This window comes from Anabrus simplex, chromosome 5 (genome assembly GCF_040414725.1).
Source record: "Anabrus simplex isolate iqAnaSimp1 chromosome 5, ASM4041472v1, whole genome shotgun sequence".
NCBI classification, from domain to species: domain Eukaryota; kingdom Metazoa; phylum Arthropoda; class Insecta; order Orthoptera; family Tettigoniidae; genus Anabrus; species Anabrus simplex.
The window spans coordinates 155949779-155971418 of record NC_090269.1 but is presented as its reverse complement, the minus strand read 5'-3'; positions in this window follow the sequence as shown (position 1 = coordinate 155971418).

Here is a 21640-nt window from a genome sequence, read left to right as displayed (position 1 = left end):
TAATTTCTTTCTTCCACATGCTTCTTAGAATACAGAAAAATTTAGCTAGTTTTCCTGGGGTAATCCATTCTCTATTTAACAGTTTGGTTATTGTATAAAATTCTTTCTCTCTTTCTACTTTTAATTTATATTCATCACCAAGGTATTTAGTTCTCAGTGCCTCCGTTCCCTTACATGTTCTCAGTAAATGAGCTTCTCCCATTATGTCATCACAAAATAAACACTGATTTACGTTATGTTTCTCACTTATTCCCTTATTTTTGTATAAACCCAAAAGCCACCACAACACACCTCTTAGTTCCCTATTTGTGATTCTATTTTTTCTTATTGACATGTATTGGATAATGCCACAGAATTCTACTAGTGTTCTTTTGGTTTCACATTCTTCTCTGATCGTCTGTTTCTCTATGTCCTTTACTCTAATCGTTAGTATTTTAATGAAGCTGTTTTCTTTACCGTTCATCTCCTTATCCCAATATAGCCCCATTCCTATTTTGTCTAGCATACCTTTTACTTTCGATAACCAATAATTCTCATCCAAGTGTCTCATCTGGTGCTGGTAGGCTAGATTTAATATTTCCCTCCCCTCTCCTCTTTTTAATCTTAACCAATATTTTACTATTTTCTTACTTATGTCTGCTTGGATGCTGATATCTCCACATATAGTTCTCACTCCACTATTTGCTGCACATTCTGGTAGGCCCATTATTATTTTACAAAATTTGTTACTTATGATATCTAGTTCTTTTTTATCAACTTCTATACCCCATATTTCAACCCCATACAGTGCTTTTGATACCACAAGGGCATTAAAAACATTTTTATGTACTTTGTATTGCAAATTAGGCATCTTCTTTTCTAAGGCCTTTATACTTGATAGGGCGGCCACACCTTTTATTTTTGCATGGCGTATCTGTTCCTTCCACAACCCATTCTTTGTTAATATTATTCCTAAATATTCTAATTTATTTACAACTTCCAATTCAGCACCATCTAACAGCCATCGCCTTTCATTTCTTTTTAATTTATTTCCTCTTTTGCAAACCATTACTTTTGTTTTTTTGGTATTTATTTTCAAATTCCATGTATTACAGTATTCCACCAATTTTTTTGAGGTTACTTTGCATACCTGCTGTTGTTAGTGAGAGCAGCAGGATGTCGTCTGCGAAGACTAGACCGGGGATCTCTTTGTTGTATAAGCAAGGGCTAGTATTATTCTCTTTCGCTAGGCATTCTATTACATCATTAATAAAGAGCAAAAACAGTATTGGTGATAGTTTACATCCCTGTTTAAGTCCAACTTTAACTGAACATATTACTTCGGCATATAGTTCTTCTATGGCTTTAATCATTTTCATTGACATTCCTATTCCGGCCAGCTTCACAACGACAGCCCGTCTGCTGACTGAATCAAAAGCTTTTTGTAGGTCTATTGCTGCAATGTATAGTCTACCACCTTTCTTTCTTATGTACTTATCCATTAACGTTTTGATTATAAATACATTGTCAGTAGTTCTCATTCTTTTCCTAAATCCTGATTGGTATACCGAGAGAATAGAGTAATCTTCTGCCCATTTCATAATTCTTTTCGCTAAAATCCCAGTGTAGATCTTACTTAGTGAGTCCAACAATGTAATCCCCCTGTAGTTGTTCGTATTCGTTCTTTCTCCCTTTCTTTTGTAGATCGGGCAAATTACTCCTTCCTGCCAAGATCTTGGAATTTTTTTCCCCTCAAATATTTTATTGAATATTTTAGTTATTATTTCAATCATCTGACTGTTGTTACCTATCTCTTTCCAGAATTCATGCGTAATTCCATTAGCAGCACCTGATTTTCCGCCCTTCCCTTTTTTCATTACATCTAGTACCTCGTCTGTGGTTATTATATCGTCTAGTATAGGCAGCGTACACTCCATTTGTCTCAGTATACCAATTTCGTTTCTGTTCTCTACCCATGTGTCCTTACCCCCTAATAACCCCTTAAAATACGTTAACCATTCCTCATTAGATATTTTTACTTGATCATAGCTTTTATAACCCTTACATATTGTGCTAATTTTGTTCCATACTTTCTTTGTTTCATTTTCCTTACAGTACTTTAGTAATATTTTTGATTCTTTGTCCTGCCATTTACTTTTCTTATCGCTTATTAAATCTTTGTATTCTTTCCTCTGGTTACAAAAATCTACTCGTAAGGCCTGCGATCCCTCATTTCTATACCTTTTTAAAGCCTTAATCACTTGATTTCTCTTCTCCTTACACTCCTCCGTATACCATACATTTCTTTTATATTGTCTACTCTTACTCACAACCATTTTTTTACCCGCTATTTCTATTGATCTTTCAAGCATTCTTATTGCCTCATCTAGGTTATTATCCTCTATCATATACTCCATGCCTATTCTCAGAATTTCAAAGGTTTTACCCCTATAGTAATCTCTAAATTGTTCTCTCTTTTCCTCATTCCACCTGTATCTTACTAATTTTCTCTGTTCATAGTTAAAGAATTGTTTGTCTACTTCATTATCTTCCTCTCTCTGTAGCCGAATAGCAACTGGGAAATGATGAGACGCTGTCCAATTTTTTACCTGGATTTCTTTAATAAGAGTTAAAACCTCTCTAGATGCCAGTACTAGGTCTATAACACTCCCTCCTGACTCAACTATATATGTTAGGTTGCCTGATTCATCTCCCGGCCATCCCCCATTTAAAATGTACAATTCCTCTATCGCACATATTTCTAATAATTTCTCTCCATTTTTATTACACTCTTTGTCTTTGCTGCTCCTTTTTTCTATTAATAATTCCCCGATTTCTTTATCGTATAATGGATTATTTAGGCCAACCCTTGTGTTAAAATCCCCCATTATAATTATTCCTGCTTCTTCATTTAGTAATTTTATCTGATTTACTGCGTCGACGAGTTCTTCAAAGAAATTTTCCTTCTCGAACGGGGACCCCGATGGATGGTTATAGCCAAAGCCAATAAACATATCTCTCCCCTTTTGATTTCCTTTTTTTGTTTTGACCCAGATCATGTCCTCACATCCTGATTCCCATATCTCCACTTGTTTGCAAATTTCATCTTTTGCGATAACTGTTATCCCTCCTGGGTGACGCCCTTTCGTACTCCTTTTATATTTTGTTTTACTCCAGACCTTAAATCCCGGTATTACCACATTTTTACTAGGCGGCAACCATGTCTCTACTATACCAATAATCTCACTCTCTCTCATTAAATCTATAAATTCATCATTTCCCAGTTTACTTAGTATACCCTCTATGTTGATTAATCCCACTACCCAGTCTAGTTACTTGTTCATAGGTATATCTGCTGCTACCAGGGCCTTGCTTCTCGTTATTCGTGGTTTTTCTATTTGTATAATAGATCCACTTGGGGAACTAATTATTTCCTCCTCTGACCCTCTAGCTTCCTCTGACCTAGTCAATCCTTTCTTTGCCCATTGTCCTTTAAATTTAACGCTGGCTTACGTTTCTTTTCTTCTTTTCTCCCTGCGGTGTCTTGCTTTCTCTGGATCACATCTCCTTCTTGGGTAGATCTCCTGGGTTGGTGATGTCCGGTTTCTGTCGTCACAACATCCAGTTCGTTGTCCTTGCTTGGTAGGATTGCACACGTACCTGTTGACTCTGGAGTGCTGGCGTCGCTCACTGTACTGCTGTACTTCCGCTTATCTGACGTATCAGGACAATGCCCTAGCTCACGTAGTTGACCAGCTGTCCATGCCCTGCTCCACGAATCGTCTGATATAATAAGTCTGTTTCCACGTATAAAGGCTTTTAGTCCCGAATGCCTAGCTTTTCTTTGATGAAAGCGTAGTGTTCGTACATTCTCCATTTCTTCCTTGTCTAGATCTTTCTTTATCCATATCTTCGTGCCTTTCAAGTTTCTGCTATTTTCCAAAATTTTACGGGCCTTCAAACCAGATACCATGCAGACTTTTACTGGTCTTTTTCCCATTTTTCTTCCGAATCTGAAGGCGTTATCAATATCACTACCATTACACTCTATTTTCAAATTCTCTCTGATTAGAGAGAGTACTCTATCTATCAAGTCATTGAAGTTCTCTCTCCCTGGTTCTGCCAATCCATAGATTATTATGTTTTTCTTCCTCGCTTCTTTCGACCGTGTTTTTTCTTTTTCCTCGAGTTTCCTTAATTTTTCTTCTACCTCCAGTGCTTTCTTCTTCAAACCATGTATTTCATTTTTGTTTTGTAATACACTCTCTTTAATACCCTTCAGTTCTGTTTGTATAAATGATTTCAAGTCCTTGAAATCATTTTTCTGTTCTAGTAGCATTTCTTTGGTCTTTTCTGTATGGCATTCTTGCATGATCTCTTTAATCTTCTCGATATCGTCCCATGTCAGTCCTGGGCCAGGGTTCATCTCCACTCCGCCAATCACTAATAGTACCATCACTACAACTAATGACACTATTGTATGAGTGATGTTGATATCGTTTTTCACCGTTTGTAACGATTTGTAACGATCGGGCCTGCCATCTGCCTATCGCACATCTGTATTGATCAATTGACACTCCCATGCTCGCGCACTCCTGTACTTCCCGCACGTTCAGCACTACGTCCGTTCACCTCGCTAGCTGAATTGCAACTGAGTTGGTACAGATAGGGGTATAGTTGGGCCTTCTGCATTCCCCCCTCCATGTGGTCTTGTGCAATAGCCTCTCCAGATTGGCGGGTTCCATCAGCTTCCTCAGCGTGGTCTTTTTCATTAGCGTCACCAAGGTGATCTGGTTGGTCACCCTCGCCAGCATGATCTGTTTATGGCCCTCATAGCCTCACCAGTGTGCGCTGGTGTATCAGCCTCCCTCTTTGGTCTGGTTGTACAATTGCCCAGTATGCTATAGAGCATCAGTCTCATTGGTGTTCGATTGTGTAAGCGTCCCTACTGTCCTTAGTGTTTCAGCCCCCCAGTGTGCTATGGTGCATCGTTTTAACCGATGCGCTGTGAAGCATCAGCCTGACCTTTGTTACGGTGTTTCAGGCTACCCAGGTGTCCTCGTTAAAACTCACTATTGTTGTCCTGTGCATTAGCGTTACCATTGTGCTCATCGTCAACACCCTCTCCAGTATTGACTGGTGATCGGCAACCCAGGTTTTGCACTGAGGAACATTATTGAGCAACTTTCCACGTTCCATCCGTGTCCTCAGTGCGATCTGGTGTATCATCCTCGCCAGTGCGGCCTCCAGCGTGTTCTTACGCGTTGGATTCTCCAGTGTGCTTTGGTGTATAAACCTCACCTGTGTGCTACTGTGTTTTCAGGCTTCCCAGTGTGGTCCTGCGAATCAAACTCACTAGTGTGCTGTGGTCGATCAGCCTAGACATTGCAGTCTGGGGTACCGGCCTCCCTTGTATGTATTGACGGATCGTCATCAGGACTGCGCTCTGTCAAATCAGGGTCCTCAGTGCGATCTGGTGTATTAGGCTCTGTGTTCGGTGTTGCGCATCTTCCTCTTCACTTTGCTCTGTTCCATCAGTGTCCTCAGTGGGTTCTCGGGTATCAACCTATCCAGTGTTGTCTGGTGTGTGGTCAAGTGCATCCGCATCCAAGTTTCGTTCTAGGGCGTTAGGGTCAACAGTGTGTTCTGGTCGATTAGCTCCCACAGAGTAATGTGGTGTAGTGCGTTAGCCTCAGCAATGTCTTCTGGTCGGTCAGCCCTGACAGTGTGTTCTTCTGCGTTGGCCTTCCCGTGCGGTCATTTGAAATAGCGTCTTCAATGTGCTCTGGTCCATAAGACTACCAGAGTGGCCAGGTGCTCAGTCTTCCCAATGTGGTCCTGTGCATTAGCGTCACCAGGTTGTTCTGCTTGTTCACTTCCCCCAGTGTAGACTGCTGTACGGGTCTCACACTTTTGCTCTGGCGCATTTTCCTCACCAGTGTGCACTGTCCCATCCATGTCCCGAGTGGGCACTGCTGGTACAGCACCCAGCGTGCTATGGTCTAGCAGCGTCCGTGGTGTGCTGCGCTGTTCAGCATCTAGAGTGCGCTTTTGGATATCAGCCTCCGCAGTGTGGATTGTCATTAACCTCAAATGTGTGCATTGGTAGTTCAGTTTGCCCAGTGTGGCCTTGTGATTCAGCTTCCCCAGTGTGGTGTTGTGCATTAGTGTTACCAGTGTGCTGAGATCCTCCATGAGATCTTCTTTATCAGCGTCAAGAGTGTGTTCTGGTACATGAGTTTTATTCTTCGATCTAGTGCATCAGACTCGAGAGGGTGTTCTTCTAATCTGTTCTGGCAGATAAGCCTCTCAGGGTGTTCTGTGTATCGCCCTCCACGGTGTGGTCTAGTGCATTAGCCTCACCGGTGTGCTCTGTTCCGTCAATGTCCCGAGTGGAATCTGGTGGTACACCACCCAGCGTGCTATGGTCAAGCAGCGTCTCTGGTGTACTACGCTGTGTCCGTATCCTCCACAATGCAATCTGGTCGATCATCCTCCCAAGAGTACAGTGTACAAAAGTGCATCGGCTTCCTAGTGTGAGGAGAGCACAATGGTAAAACTAATGCACAAAACAACACTGGGATGATGCACCAGAATACAGTGGGCAATGTCATCGAGCAGAGCACACGTTTGAGACTAATGACAATCCACACGGATCTGTGATCCATCAGTGTCGTCAGTGCTATGTGGTGTATCAGCCCATCCAGTGTGTTCTTCTGCATCAGCACCCCCTCCACATTTTAGTCTAGTGCATCGGCCACTACAGTGTTGTCTAAGGTGGTAGCATCTATAGAGTGCTCTCTTGCTCCGGTCTCACCAGTGTGTTTGGTTACATTGTCACCGCCAGGACAGCTCAGTCGGTAGATTATGAGAGTCTTAATATCACGATCTTAGGATCGAGCCCAACGCTGGGCGCCACGTATATTACCTCCTCTCTGTACCCGGATAAGTGTTTATATCTTTGAGGCGCTTGAAATTAAACTAATGAGCATGGATTCTATCTACGGAGTTGCTTCATCATTGGAGTTCGTAAGATTTTTAATAGTCTGTATTTATTGATTATTGAAAGCAGGTTCATATCACCTACGTACAGCAGCAACGATGTCGTAGCTGCTTAGTAATTCCGAGTCCAGAGATGTCAGCATCCCCAGTGCGTTCTGTGAAATCAGCCCCCCAAGTTTGACTTGTCATTAGCCACAAACGTGTGCCTTGATAGATCAGTTTGGCCAGTGTTGCCTTGTGCATCAGCCTACACAGTGTGGTCTGGTGGATTAGTGTTACCAGTGTCCTCTTTTTGCAAACACTCGAAAGAGTGGTCTGGGTATCGGCCTCACTGGTCCGCGCTGGCGCACTGCTTTGTTCCATGAATGTCCGCATGCGATCTGCTATCTCAGCGTCCGAGTGTGGTTTCGTACATCAATTTCACCACTGTGGTCAAATGCATCGGCATCCACAGTGGGGTTCTAGTGCGTTAGGGTCAACAACGTGTTCTGATCGATCAGCTCCCACAGGTTAGTTATGTGCATCGGCCTGTAGTGCGGTCTAATGCGTTAGCCTCATCAGTGTCTTCTGGTCGGTCTGCCAGACAGTTTGTTCTGCGTTGGCCTTCCCGTGTGGTCTTTTGAAATGGCATCTTCAATGTGCTCTGGTCCATCAGCCTATCAGAGTGGCCAGGCGCTCAGTCTCCCCAGTGTGGTCCTGTGCATTACTGTCACAAGTGTGTTTACACCTCCAATTTCTTCTTTTATAAAATTTCTTGTCTTTCATCTCCTTCATTTGGGTTGCCTGGTATTGCTGCATCATTTCCTTAATTTCTTTTCGTTCGCTTGCTTCCTTCACCACTATCTCTTCAAGCTCCTCCCAGCCGAACGATCGCTGGTTTGGACACGGGTTCTTTACTCTACCTCCTACCACCAGTCTCCAACAGTCCTTCCAACACTGCCTTGCACCATGCCATCATCCAATTCTCAGCCTGTATTGCTGTAGGGTTATGCCCATATTACGCACTTCCCGATGACTCGCTCGTGACTGATCTACCAATGCACATGTTTGAGGCTTGTGACAATCCACACTGGGGAGTCTGATATCCCAGAACACACCCTGGATGCTGACCCAGCGCATCACACCATATACGCTGCTTCACCTGGTACTCTTCTGTACCATTGACGGCCTGGGCTGGGACCACGCCTGGTTAGATGAGATGTTCTAGAATTTCTTGTTTTTCTTGAAGTACGGGAATGTGTCGAAGTTCTGGAATATCCAAAAGTTCTGGATTCGATCTTTGTATTTACCGTATGCGCTGCCATGTCTGGGCTCTGACATGCTAACATCCACAATATCCATGCTGCTGTACGAAGGTGACATGAACTTGCTTTCAATAATCAATAAATACAGACTATTATAAAATCTTTAAGATTGATTACTGCTCCTCTTCCGTACCAACTCGAATGATTAAGACATTCCCTAAATAGAATCCATGCCCATTAATAAATGCTCGAACACACGATCGTGTCATTCATTTCAATCAATGTCCTCAATGCAATTTGCTTTATCAACATCCTGATTGTGATCATGTACATTAGTTTCACCACTATGGTCTAGTGCATCAGCCTCCAGAGTTTGGTCTTGTGAGATAGACTCAACAGTCCGTTCTGGTAGATCAGCCTCGACAAGGTGGTCTTTTGCATCGCCTTCCCCTCTGTAAACTAGTCTTTTAGTCTCAACAGCGTTGTCTGCTCGAATAGCTTTGTGTGATCTCTTACACAGACCTCCACAAGTGTGCTCGCCTCAACAATGAAATCTGGTCGATCATCCTCCCAAGAGTGGCCTGGTGCATATGCCTTCCCAGTATGGTTTTGTGCTCTCTTGTGAGTGTGCTCTCTTTGCACACCCTTTACAGTGTTGTTATGCATATCGGCCTCACTTCTCCGTGGTGGCGTATCGTCCTCAGGAATATGTTCTATTCAATCAGTGTCCTCAGTGGGATTTGGTGTATCAAAACATCCAGTGTAATCTGGTGCATCAGCCCTCCAAGTGTGGTCTAGTGCATCGGCCAGCTGGTCTGGTCTAGTGCGTTAGCTCACTGGTGATGTGGGTCTGGTCCAACAGCTTTGCCTTTGTGGTCTCTTGGACAGGCTTCCCAAAGTGTGCTCGCCACACAAATGTGCTCCGGCAGTCAGTTTCCCAGAGTGGCTTGGTGTATCAGCATTCTCAGTGTCGTCTTGTGCAAACGCCTCTCCAATACTCCCTGGTTCACCAGCCTACGAGAGTTGCCTTATGCTCAGTCGCCGCACTGTCGTCCTGTGCATTAACCATGTCTAGAGCACAATGGTAAAACTAATGCACACTGTCGTTAGTGTCGTTAGTGCGATGTGGTGTATCAGCCCATCCAGTGTTTTCTGGTGAATCTTCACCCCCTCCCAATTTTTGTCTTGTGCGTAGTCCACCACTGTGTAGTCTAAGGCACTAGCCTTTATAGAGTGCGCTATCGCTCCGGCCTCACCAGTATGTAATGGTGCATGGTCACCGCCAGGCTAGCTCAGTTGGTAGAGCATGAGAGTCTTAATGTCACGATCGTGTGTTCGAATCCAACGCTGGGCGCCACGTATGTTACCTCCTCTCTGTACCCGGAAAACAGTGTATATCCTTGAGACGATTGATATTAAAATAAGGAGCATGGATCCTATCTAAGGAGTGGTACGGATAGGGGTATAGTTATCATTCTTAAAGATTTTTTTAAATATTCTGAATTTACTGATTATTGAAAGTACAGCATCGTGGAATTTTTTGTGGCTGGTTAGCAACTCCGAGTCCTGACATGGCGCTGAATACGACATATATATAGATCGTATTCAGAACTTCGGGATAATCCAGAATTCAAGACATTTCAGAACTTCAAGAAAAACCAGAACTAGAAAATCTAGAACTTCTCATCCAAGCAGGCGCGGTTCTTGCCCATGCCGTAAATGGTACATGAGAGTGTCAGGAATCCGCTGGTAGGAGAAACGAAACGCCCGCCCGGAAGCCTAACACAAAAGGTGCAAAAAAATATCTCCAATGTTATTTTAGAAGGAATGTCTGGAAACTGGAGTGAAAAGCCGCTCAGCGTAACTCATGTACATTTTTGACACGTAGAGGACTCGGAACTACTCCATGAAAGCATGACACCGTCTAGGCCAGGGATGGCGAACCTATGCCACGCGTGTCACTAGGTGACACGCGAACATGATTTCGGTGGCACTCCACATGAACATAATAATGTTTTAATATGCGTCTTGTATTGTCATTAGCCTCAAACGTGTCTCTGCTCGATGACATTGCCCAGTGTGTCCTGGTGCATCATCCCAGTGTGGTTATGTGCATTAGTTTTACAATTGTGCTCTAGACAACTGTAGGAAGTCGATGCACTTTAGTACACTGTCGAGCTGATCAACCAGAACTCACAGGTAACCCTAACGCACTAGACCTTTCTGTGCACTTGCAACACACCAGACAACTATGGATACGATGATACACCAATTAGCGCTGTGGACACAGAACCCATTGTGGATTCTTACAGAGCGCAGCACACCAGTGACCTTGCTTGACCATAGCACACTGGGTGGTGTACCACCAGCGCCCACTTGGGACATTGATGGAACAGAGCACTCTGGTGAGCCTAATACACCAAACCACACCGGGGAGGGCGATACACTGACCACCCTGAGAGGCTAATCTACAGATTAGTGAGGCTAACTCACGACATGCACTAGACCACAGGTGGTGGTGGTGATTATTGTTTTAAGAGGAAGTACAACTAGGTAACCATCCTCTAGACCACAGTGGTGAAAACAGACCACAGAGCGGACACTCATAAGGCAGATATCATGGAGGACAATGATGGAACAAAGCACAGTTCCGAGGAGGATACGCCAGCGCGGACCAGTGAGGTCGATGGACCAGACCACACAATTCAGTGTTTGGACAGGGCACGCTGGTAACACTAATGCCAAAGACAACACTGGGGAAGCTGAAGCACCAGGCCACACTGGACAAACTGATCTACCAAGGTGTTTATATCTTTGATATTAAATTAATGAGCATGGATTCTGTCTATGGAGTGACTTTATCATTCGAGTTGGAAGGGATTTTTAATTGTCTGTATTTACTGATTATTGATTATTGATTTAATAATCCACACAATATGTACTTTTTTCCATCATCTCCAATGAGATCTGCCTTGTGCTAAGCCTCCGCTCTGTGGTCCTGTGCATTAACCTCACCTGTGTGTTCTCGATGATCAGCTCGACACTGTACTAAAGTGCATCGGCTTCCTAGAGTTGTCTTGAGCACAATGGTAAAACTAATGCAAATAACCACACTGGGATGATGCACCAGGACACACTGGGCAATGTCATCGAGCAGAGTACACGTTCGAGGCTAATGACAATCCACATTGTGCTCTGTGTTCCGTCAGTGTCGTCAGTGTGATGTGGTGTATCAGCCCATGCAGTGTGTTCTTATGTGTTGGCCTCTCCAGTCCTTTGGTGTATAAATCTCACCTGTGTGCTACTGGGTTTTTCAGTCCCATTGGTGTTCGTTTGTGTAAGCGTCCCTACTGTCCTTATTGTTTCAGCCCCCCAGTGTGCTATGGTGCATCGTTTTAAGCGATGCGCTGTGAAGCAACAGCCTGACCTTTGTTGCGGTGTTTCAGGCTACCCAGGTGTCCTCGATAAAACTCACTATTGTTGTCCTGTGCATTAGCGTTACCATTGTGCTCATCGTCAACACCCTCTCCAGTATTGACTGGTGATCGGCAACCCAGGTTTTGCACTGAGAAACATTATTGAGCAACTTTCCACGTTCCATCCGTGTCCTCAGTGCGATCTGGTGTATCAGCCTCCCCTGTGCGGTCTAGTATATCATCATCGCCAGTGCGGCCTCCAGCGTGTTCTTCTGCGTTGGCCTTCCCGTGTGGTCTTTTGAAGTAGCGTCTTCAATGTGCTCTGGTCCATAAGCCTACCAGAGTGGCCAAGTGCTCAGTCTTCCCAGTGTGGTGATGTGCATTGGCGTCACCAGGTTGTTCTGCTTGTTCACCTCCCCCAGTGTAGACTGCTGTACGGGTCTCACACTGTGACTCTGGCGCTTTGGCCTCAAAAGTGTGCTCTGTCCCAACCATGTCCCGAGTGGGCACTGCTGGTACAGCACCCAGCGTGCTATGGTATAGCAGCGTCCGTGGTGTAATGCGCTGTTCAGCATCTAGAGTGCGCTTTTCGATATCAGCCCCCGCAGTGTGGATTGTGATTAACCTCAAATGTGTGCATTGGTAGTTCAGTTTGCCCAGTGTGGCCTTGTGATTCAGCTTCCCCTGTGTGGTCTTGTACATTAGTGTTACCAGTGTGCACCTTCGCAAAAATTCCATGGTGTGGTGTTGTATATCGGCCTCACTTGTTCCGCTGGCGTATCCACCTTACCACTGTGTTTTGATTGTCCTCCATGTGCTTTTCTTTATCAGCGTCAAGAGTGTGTTCTGGTAGATGAGTTTTATTCTGCGATCTAGTGCATCAGACTCGAGAGGGTGTTCTTCTAATCTGTTCTGGCAGATAAGCCTCTCAGGTTGTTCTGTGTATCGCCCTCCACGGTGTGGTCTAGTGCATTAGCCTCACCGGTGTGCTTTGTTCCGTCAATCTCCCGAGTGGGATCTGGTGGTACACCACCCAGCGTGCTATGGTCAAGCAGCGTCTCTGGTGTACTGCGCTGTGTCCGTATCCTCCACAATGAAATCTGGTCGATCATCCTCCCAAGAGTACAGTGTACAAAAGTGCATCGGCTTCCTAGTGTGAGGAGAGCACAATGGTAAAACTAATGCACAAAACAACACTGGGAAGATGCACCGGAATACAGTGAGCAGAGCACACGATTGAGACTAATGACAATCCACACGGATCTGTGATCCATCAGTGTCGTCAGTGCTATGTGGTGTATCAGCCCATCCAGTGTGTTCTTCTGCATCAGCACCCCCTCCACATCTTAGTCTAGTGCATCGGCCACTACAGTGTTGTCTAAGGCGGTAGCATCACTTGCTCCGGTCTCACCAGTGTGTTTTGTTACATGGTCACCGCCAGGATAGCTCAGTCCGTAGAGAATGAAAGTCTAAATATCACGATCTTAGGATCGAGCCCAACGCTGGGCGCCACGTATATTACCTCTTCTCTGTACCCGGATAAGTGTTTATATCTTTGAGTAGCTTGAAATTAAACTAATGAGCATGGATTCTATCTACGAAGATGCTTCATCGTTGGAGTTCGTAAAATTTTTAATAGTCTGTATTTATTGATATTTGAAGGCAGGTTCATATCACCTATGTACAGCAGCAACGATGTCGTAGCTGGTTAGTAAGTCCGAGTCTAGAGATGTCAGCATCCCCAGTGCGTTCTGTGAAATCAGCCCCCCAAGTTTGACTTGTCATTAGCCACAAACGTGTGCCTTGATAGATCAGTTTAGCCAGTGTAGCTTTGTGCATCAGCCTACCCAGTGTGGTCTGGTGGATTAGTGTTACCAGTGTGCTCTTTTTGCAAACACTCGAAAGTGTGTTCAGGATATCGGCGTCCCTGGTCCGCGCTGGCGCACTGCTTTGTCTCATCAATGTCCGCATGCGATCTGCTTTATCAGCGTCCGAGTGTGGTTTAGTACATCAATTTCACCACTGTGATCAAAGGCATCGGCATCCACAGTGTGGTTCTAGGGCGTTACGGTCAACAATGTGTTCTGATCGATCAGCTCCCACAGGGTAGTTATGTGCATCGGCCTCTAGTGTGGTGGTCGAGTGTGTTAGCCTCAGCAGTGTCTTCTGGTCGGTCTGCCAGGCAGTTTGTTATTCTGCGTTGGCCTTCCCGTGTGGTCTTTTGAAATGGCGACTTCAAAGTGTTCTGGTCCATCAGCCTATCAGAGTGGCCAGGCGCTGTCTCCCCAGTGTAGTCCTGTGCATTACAGTCACCAGTGTGTTTACACCTCCAATTTCATCTTTTATAAAACTTCTTAAGTCCTTCATCTCCTTCATTTGGGTTGCTTGGTTTTGCTTCATCATTTCCTTAATTTCTTCTCGTTCGCTTGCTTCCTTCACTACTTTCTTGATCTCTTCAAGCTCCTCCCAGCCAAACGGTCCCTGGTTTCGACCCTGGTTCTTTTTTCTACCTCCTACCACCAGCAGCGTCGCAATAACCGTCGCACTCAACATAATCTGAAACAGTCCTTTATAACCACTAATTTCTTTTCCTGTCTCAACTCCACCTTCCATCCAACACTGCCTTGCACCAAGCTATCTTCCAATTCTCAGCCTGTTTTGCTGCAGCGTTATGCCTATGTTGCGCACCTCAACTCATTCACACGTCCGCACTTCCCGATGTCTCGCAGGTGACTGCTCTACGAAAGCACATGTTTGAGGCTTGTGACAATCCACACTGGGGAGTCTGATATCCCAGAACGTAATCTGGATGCTCACCCAGCGCATCACACCATATACGCTGCTTGACCTGGTACTCTTCTGTACCATTGACGGCCTGGGCTGGGACCACGCCTGCTTAGATGAGAAGTTCTAGAATTTCTTGTTTTTCTTGAAGTACGGGAATGTGTCGATGTTCTGGAATATCCAGAAGTTCTGGATTCGACCTTTGTATTTACCGTATGCGCCGCCATGTCTGGGCTCTGACATGCTAACAGCCACAACATCCATGCTGCTGTACGAAGGTGATATGAACTTGCTTTCAATAATCATTAAATACAGAGTATGATAATATCTTTAAGATTGGTAACTCAACCCCCCTTCCGTACCAACTCAAATGATAAAGGCGTTCCCTAAATAGAATCCGTGCTCATTAATTTAATATCAAGTGCCTCAAAGATATAAACACTTTTCCGGGTACAGAGAGGAGGTAATAAACGTGTCGCCCAGCGTTGTGCTCGAACACACGATCATGACATTCAGACTCTCATGGACTACCGACTGAGCTTGCCGGGCGGTACCCATGTCCAAAAAACACACTGGTGAGAGCGGAGCAATAGAGCACTCTATAGAGGCTACCGCCTTGGACAACACTGTGGTGGCCGATGCACAAGACTACAATGGGGCGGGGGTGCTGGGGCACCAGAACACACTGCATGGGCTGATACACCACATCGCACTGACGATACTGCTGGAACACAGCACAATGTGGATTGTCATTAGTCTCAAACGTGTACTCTGCCATCGAGCATTGCCCAGTGTGTCCTGGTGCATAATCCCAGTGTGGTTATGTGCATTAGTTTTACAATTGTGCTCTAGACAACTGTACTTTAGTACACTCCGAGGTGATCATCCAGAACACACTGGTGACGTAAATGCACAGGACCACAGTGTGGCGACTGAGCACAAAGCCACTCTCGTAGGCTGGTGAACCTGGGCGCATTGGAGAGACCATTGCATAAGACGACACGTGAAGTCTGATGCACCAGACCATACTCGGGTGGTTGACACAGCAGATCTTATTGGGTATGATGGAAAAAAGTACATACTGTGGACGATACGCCAGCGCGTACCAGTGAATCTGACACACCAGACCAACTGTGGAGTGTGTTCAACAACAGCACACTATTAATACAACTGCACAAGGCGACACTGGGAAGGCCGATGTGCCAGGCCACTCTTGGGAGGATGATCGACCAGATTGCATTGTGGAAGGCTGTGAAGAAATCGCACAACCACAGTGGTGAAACTCATGAAGGACAATGATGGAACAAAGCACAGTGGTGAGGTGGATACGCCAGCGCGGATCAGTGAGGCCTATACACAACACCACAATATGGAGTGCTTGCAAAAAGCACCTTGGTAACACTAATGCACAAGACCACACTGAGGAAGCTGAAGCAACAGGACACACTGGTCAAACTGATCTACCAAAGCACACGTTTGAGGCTAATGAGTTAGATTCGAGGGGCACACTGGGAAGCCTGAAAACACAGTAGTACATTAGATGAGGTTTATACACCAAGGCAAACTGGAGAGGCCAACGCATTCGAACACACTGGTGGCCAATGTACTCGACTGCAATGGGGAAGCTTATACACCAGATCGCACTGAAGACAGGGATGGAACAGAGCAAGGTGCAGAATAATGTTCCCCGGCGATAACCAGATCTTACTGGGGAGGGTATTCAGGAAGAGTTCAATGGAAAAATGGTAACGCTATGCACAGGACAACACTGGTGAGGCTTATCGAGCCCATCTGTGTATCCTCAAACACCGTATAACAAGTCAGCCTGATGCCTTAACTCACTGGTGAGGTTAATGCACGAGACTACACTAGGAGGCCGATGCACATTACTACACTGTCGAAGTTAATCATCTTGAACACACTGGTGAGGCTAACGCACTAGACCACTCTGTGGATATCGCTGCACTTGACCACACACCAGACAAATATGGATACGTTGTTACACCCATTTGCACTGTGGACACTGATGGAACAGAGCAAGCTGATGGGGAGGACACCATACCACACTCTGGAGGGTGTGCAACCAGAGCACATTGGTTACACAAATGGACAAGACCACACTGGGAAGGCTGATGCACCAGGTCACACTAGGCAACCTGATCGACCCGAGCACACGTTTGAGGCTAGTGACAATACACACCGGGGGGGCCATCCCAGAACCCACTGTGGATACGGACACAGCGCAGTACACCAGAGACGCTGCTTGACCATAGCACGCTGGGTGGTGTACCACCAGATCCCACTCGGGACATTGACGGAACAGAGCTCACCGGTGAGGCTAATGCACTAGACCACACCGTAGAGGGCAATACACAGAACACCCTGAGAGCTTATCTGCCAGAACAGATTAGAACACCCTCTCGAGTCTGATGCACTAGATCGCAGAATAAAACTCATGTACCAGAACACACTCTTGACGCTGATAAAGAAGATCTCTTGGAGGACAATCAAAACACAGTGGTAAGGTTGATACGGCAACGGAACAAGTGAGGCCGATATACAGCACCACACTATGGAGTAATAGCGGAGGAGCACACTGGTAACACAAATGCAAAAGACCACACTGGGGAAGCTGAATCACAAGGCCACACTGGGCAAACTGAACTAAGAATGCACACTTTTGAGGTTAATGACAATCCACACTGCGGAGGCTGATATCGAAAAGCGCACTCTAGATGCTGAACAGCGCAGCACACCACGGACGCTGCTAGACCATAGCACGCTGGGTGCTGTACCAGCAGTGCCCACTCGGGACAAGGATGGGAAAGTGCACACTGGTGAGGCCAAAGCGCCAGAGCCACAGTGTGAGACTTGTACAGCAGTCTACACTGGGGAGGTGAACAAGCAGAACAACCTGGTTACGCTAATGCACAGGACCACACTGGGAAGACTGAGCACCTGGCCACTCTGGTAGGCTTATGGACCAGAGCACATTGAGACGCTATTTCAAAAGACCGCACGGGAAGACCAACACATAAGAACACACTGGAGGGGCTGATACACCACATCGCAGTGTCGACACTGATGGAACACAGCACAGTGTGGATTGTCATTAGACTCAAACGTGTGCTCTGTTCGACGACATTGCCCAATGTCTCCTGGTGCATCATCCCAGTGTGGTTATGTGCATTAGTTTTACCATTGTGCTCTAAACAACTCTAGGAAGCCGATGCACTTTAGTACACTGTCGAGCTGATCATCGAGAACACACTGGTGAGGTTAACGCACAGGACCACAGAGCGGAGACTTAGCACAAGGCAGATCTCATTGGAGATGATGGAAAAAAGTACGTACAGTGTGGATTTTAAATCAATAATCAATAATTAAAAAAACAGACTATTAAAAGTGTCTACCAACTCGAATGATAAGGTCACTACATGCATAGAATCCATGCTCATTAATTTAATATCAAACATATAAACACTTTGGTAGATCAGTTTGCCCAGTGTGGCCTGGTGCTTCAGCTTCACCAGTGTTGTCTTGGGCATTAGTGTTACCAGCGTGCCCTGTCCAAACACTCAATTGTGTGGTCGGTGCATCGACCTTACTGGTCCGCGCTGGCGTATCCTCCTCAGAACTGTGCTTTGTTCCATCATTGTCCTTCATGATATCCTCTTTATCAGTGTCCGCTCTGTGGTCTGGTTTCACCACTGTGGTCTAGTGCATGTCGTGAGTTAACCTCACTAATCTGCAGATTAGCCTCTCAGGGTGGTCTGTGTATCGCCCTCCCCGGTGTGGTTTGGTGGATTAGGCTCACCAAAGTGCTCTGTTCCATCAATGTCCCAAGTGGGCTCTGGTGGTACACCACCCAGTGTGCTATGGTCAAGCAAGGTCACTGGTGTGCTGCGCTCTGTATGAATCCAGAATGGGTTCTGTGTCCACAGCCCTGATTGGTGTATCAACGTATCCATAGTTGTGTGGTGTGTTGCAAGTGCATCGGCATCCACAGAAAGGTCTAGTGCGTTCGGGTCACCTATGACTTCTGGTTTGAGGCTACTGACAATCCACATCGTGCTGTGTTCCATCAGTGTCGTCAGTGCGATGTGGTACATCAGCCCATCCCCCCATTGTAGTCTTGTGCATCGGCCACCACAGCGTTGTCTAAATGGGTAGCCTTTATAGAGTGCTCTATTGCTCCGGCCTCACCAGTGTCTCGGTAGAACATGAGAGTCTGAATGTCACGATCGTGTGTTCGAGCCCAACAGTGGGCGCCACGTTTATTACCTCCTCTCTGTACCCGGAAAAGTATTTATATCTTTGAGGCGCTTGATGTTAAATTAATGAGCATGGATTCTATTTTGGGGATGGCTTTATCATTCGAGTTGATAAGGAAGGGGGGGCAAAGTTATCAATCATAACGATTTTATAATAGTCTGTATTTATTGATTATTGAAAACAAGTTCATATTACCTTCGTACAGCAGCATGGATGTTGTGGCTGTTAGCAAGTCAGAGCCCGAGATGGCGCCGGATACTATAAATACAAAGATCGTTTCCAGAACTCCTGGATATTCCAGAACATCGACACATTCCCGTACTTCAAGAAAAACAAGAAATTCTAGAACTTCTCATCCAAGCAGGCGTGGTCCCTGCCCAGGCCGTCAATGGTACAGAAGGTCAAGCAGCGTATGTGGTGTGATGCGCTGGGTCAGCATCCAGAGTGCTTTCTGGGATATCAGCCTCCCCAGTGTGGATTGTCACAAGCCTCAAACATGTGCTTTGGTAGATCAGTCACGAGCGAGACATCGGGAAGTGCGGACGTGTGAATGAGCTGAGGTGCGCAATATGGGCATAAGCTACAGCAATACAGGCTGAGAATTGGAAGATGGCATGGTGCAAGGCAGTGTTGGAAGGACTGTTGGAGACTGGTGGTAGGAGGTAGAGTAAAGAACCCGTGTCCAAACCAGCGATCGTTCGGTTGGGAGGAGCTTGAAGAGATCAAGAAAGTGGTGAAGGAAGCAAGCGAACGAGAAGAAATTAAGGAAATGATGCAGCAAAACCAGGCAACCCAAATGAAGGAGATGAAGGACTTCAGAAGTTTTATAAAATTAGAAATTGGAGGTGTAAACACACTGGTGACGGTAATGCACAACACCACAATTGGCAGACTGAGCATCTGGCCACTCTGGTAGGCTGATGGACCAAGGCACATTGAAGATGGTATTCAAATGACCACACGGGAAGGCCAACGCAGAACACTGTTAGGGCTGACCGAACACAAGGCACGCACTAGACCACACTTAGAGGCCGACGCACATAACTACCCTGTAGTAGCTGATCGACCAGATCAACCCTAACGCACTAGAGCCACACTGTGTACTTGAATACAGTGGTGAAATTGATGTACTAAACGTCATTCGGACGCTGATATAGCAGATCGCATGCGGACATCTTGGAACAAAGCAGTGCGCCAGTGAGGGCGATATCAAGACCACACTTTAAAGTGTTTTCACAAAGAGGACACTGGCAACACTAATCTACCACACCACATTGGGTAGGCTGAAGAACCAGTACACACTGGGCAAACTGATCTACCAAGGCACACGCTTGAGGCTATGACAAGTCAAACTTTGGGAGGCTGATATCAAGCGCCTCCGTGTACAGAGAGGACGTTTATTACAAACGTGGCGCCCAGCGTTGGGCTCGAACACACGATCGTGACATAAAGACTCTCATGCTATTTCAAAAGACCACACGGGAAGGCCAAGGCAGAAGAACACACTGTCAGGGCGGACCGACCAGAAGACACTGTTGAGGCTAACGCACTACACCACACTAGAGGCCGATGCACATAAGTACCCTGTGGGAGCTGATCGATCAGAACACATTGTAGAACCTAACGCACTAGAACCACACTGCAGATCCGTTGCATTTCACCACAGTGGTGAGATTGATGTAAAAAACAACACAGGGACGCTGATAAAGGAGATCGCATGTGGACATTGATGGAGCACAGCAGTGTTCCAGCGCGGACCTGGGTGGCAGATATCCAGACCACACTTTCCAGTGTTTGCAAAAGAGCACAACAATGGTGAGGTTTATCGGGGACACCTGGGAAGCCTGAAGCACGGTAACAAAGTTCAGGCTGATGCTCCACAGCGCATCGATTAGAACAATGGGCCATAGCACACTGGGGAGGCTGAAACACTAAAGGACAGTAGGGACGCTTACGCAAGCGATCACCGATGAGAGAGAAGCTCTATAGCACACTGGGCAATCTGTAAACCAGACCAAAAAGGAAGGCTGATAACCAGCGCACACTGGTACGGCCGATACACAGCCTATGAGGGCTATAAACAGATAATGCTTGAAAGGGTGGCGACCCAGAGCATCTTGGTCACGCTAATGTAAAGACCACACTGAGGAAGCTGATGGACCACTGCACACTGGGGAGGCTATTGCACAAGACCACACGGTGGGGGCGAATGCAGAAGGCCCACTGATGAGGCATATCGACCTGAACACACTGGTGAAAATAACGCACTAACACTAGGAGACCAGAACATACTGATGGGGCTAGACGTGCTCAAATTGAACATGTCCCACGACGAAGTCCAGAAAAATCTGTAATTTACATCCCTTTGATCCTAAGTTGGAAATCATTCTTCACAAGCTGAAATGAGGGAGTTATATAGCTCCTGAATCTATCAACGACATCACTTTAATGTTGCCAACCTTGATGGTGTTCACCGGCAGGCTACGTTGGATTCTTGGCCTAGACGGTGTCATGCTTTCATGGAGTAGTTCCGAGTCCTCTACGTGTCAAAAATGTACATGAGTTACGCTGAGCGGCTTTTCTCTCCAGTTTCCAGACAATCCTTCTAAAATAATATTGGAGATATTTTTTGCACCTTTTGTGTTAGGCTTCCGGGCGGGCGTTTCATTTCTCCTACCAGCGGATTCCTGACACTCTCATGTACCATTTACGGCCTGGGCAAGAACCGCGCCGGCTTGGATGAGAAGTTCTAGAATTTCTTGTTTTTCTTGAAGTATGGGAATGTGTCGATGTTCTGGAATATCCAGGAGTTCTGGAAACGATCTTTGTATTTACAGTATCCGGCGCCATCTCGGGCTCTGACTTGCTAACAGCCACAACATCCATGCTGCTGAACGAAGGTAATATGAACTTGCTTTCAATAATCAATAAATACAGACT